A 2337-nucleotide genomic window follows, 5' to 3' on the forward strand; every position below is an offset into this window, starting at 1 on the left:
CGATGGCCCAAAGTGAAGTGATCATGAAAACAATCCCTAACCCTTTTGGGATCACCACATGTTCTGGTAAAGTAAAGCTACGGGATCCAGGTAATGGGGTCAGTGTTTCATGTCACGCCACTGTGCAGCCACAACTTTATCTCCCACGTGCTGAGTCCTTTGTCTTTTCTATTTTGAGCAGCAGAGAAACACTAGGTGGCCCACCTTATAGGACTCTTATCATCAGAGCTATCCAATCTAGAGGGGAATCTGTAGCTTTAGGAGGGAAAGTCTGACTTCTATAGGATCTTTATACAGATGCCACTCTGTCAACTCCTATCACTTGAGGCATAGAAAGGTAAGAGCAGGTCTTATAGCATTCGCTGCATTTCTCTCATGCCTCCACTAGCAAATCAATGGTTTAAAGTTCCACTCAGGGCTGCACTCTCTTATTAGAGGAATGACCTTTGAGTGACTTTAGCAATTCATTCCCTGGAGAGTTAGTTTCCTTATCTATGAAATGGGTGTAGAAATACAGACTTTTGAATGTTATAGCGAAAGAACAAAAATCAACTGGCAAACTCCTACTGGTTTTAGTAAGTGTTTAGGCATACTCAGCGTCTAAAGCTGACTGATGGTTCTATCATCAGAATCTCAACAATTGTCAGCCGTACCTACAGAAACCAACATCCATTTCTTTGCTAATGTGGTTTCTTAATGGTTTGATTACATGGCTTTGATTGTTGTAATCAATTCAGCTTCATTTAGGAAATACTGCATTCTTCATGCAGCAGTGTCCATAGTTCAAGAGAAAAGAACTCTGAAGTAGTATCTTCCCTCTGTCCCCCTCCCTAGCGTATAACTTTTACGAGGCTAAGAAATTGTGTTTAATTTGTTCATTTGTCACAAATAACTGGCACATAATAGGTGCTCAAAAGTTATCTAATGAGTAAGTGAATTTATTAAAGTACATATCCAGATGGTAAGACAAATGAAACTATTTTTGCTGTTGGCCTTTGGAGTCACAAGATTCTGGGTTGGAATCCTAGGTGAGTTTATCAATTGTGTGACCCACAAATTCTTGAGTACTTTGCATTCGCAAATTAAAGATGGAACATGTATTGAATTGACAAGGCAAGTAAGTATGAAGATTAGTAGGTCCTATAGGCAAAGTGCCTGGCTTGTGCAGCGTGCCCAGGGGAAGCTTCTAAATATTAGCTCCTGCCCATCTGTGGAGCTGAAAGCACTGCCCCAACATTAGTTACATGCAACAGGCAGGTAAAGTATTGCCTTCAATTTGCCAAAGGATTAAAAAAGAGACAGAGAGAAAGAGAAATGAGACGTGCCAAGGACTATTTGGAAAGCTGGCTACTTAGCTACAGTCACTGCTGGCTTGCCCCCATCTGCGGGATGCCTAGAGATGGCTTGGAATTTAGCATATACTTTGGGACGTTGAGAGAGGTGATTACGAACAGCCCCAACAGTTCCTTGTGTCTTTGCTGTAACCTTCAGCGATGGGGAAGCAACATAGGTTATCAGCCCCAGCCCGGAGATTCTTCCCATCTGAGAGGGGGGGAGCGGGCGCCTAGGGATCAGAAGAAACAACAGGAGAGCGAGTGCCGACATGCTCCATGACTTCAAGTTGTTATTTATAGCCCGCTGCGTTGGTCACAGCAATTTCCATTGCAACTTTCCTCTGGAATTTCTCGGCTTGGGAAATGGCAGCTTCAAAGTCTCCTGTCTTAAAGAAAACTGAGACTGACCTTTCGCTGACAGCGTGTTTGGAGGTTTAGGGAGGAGGCGGGGCCCCTGACTCTGGATAAACAGCTCCATATTGTGGCGTGGGCTTGTGTTGCTTTCTGTCTCTGTGCTGTAGGGGATGCTGGGTTTAGAGGAGGCTGGAAAGGGAGGATTTACCCATCCATATGTTTGCAAGGCGACCTTACGCATTCCAGAGAAAAGTCCCAGTCCCAGCCAGAGAGAAGCACATATGTGCAGCATATTAAACTCCTACTGGGATGGGACGGGTGGAGGAGGGGAAGAGAGAGGGACAGATAGCAGAAACTGATGTTTCCAAGGAAAGCTAGTTTTGCCTGTCACCAGCACCATCCGTGCACTGGCTGTATGACTGAAGAGGAAACTGAGGCGTCTTGGCAGAACTCTTCCCTCGGGTTTTGCAAAATATGCCTCTAGTGTGGTGGGAAACTCTCTGAGTGATCACGTCAATGCCATTCGTGCTCCATTCCTATATTAACCATGCAGCCATCTGCTTAAAAGCCTCCTGTTTTTAATTGGGACACATCTCAAGCAAGATGCTTACAAAGCATATTGAATAAAAATGTTCCTGATTATGAAGGA

Source organism: Otolemur garnettii, unplaced genomic scaffold (assembly GCF_000181295.1).
Source record: "Otolemur garnettii isolate 467f Iridium unplaced genomic scaffold, OtoGar3 scaffold00045, whole genome shotgun sequence".
Lineage (NCBI taxonomy): Eukaryota > Metazoa > Chordata > Mammalia > Primates > Galagidae > Otolemur > Otolemur garnettii.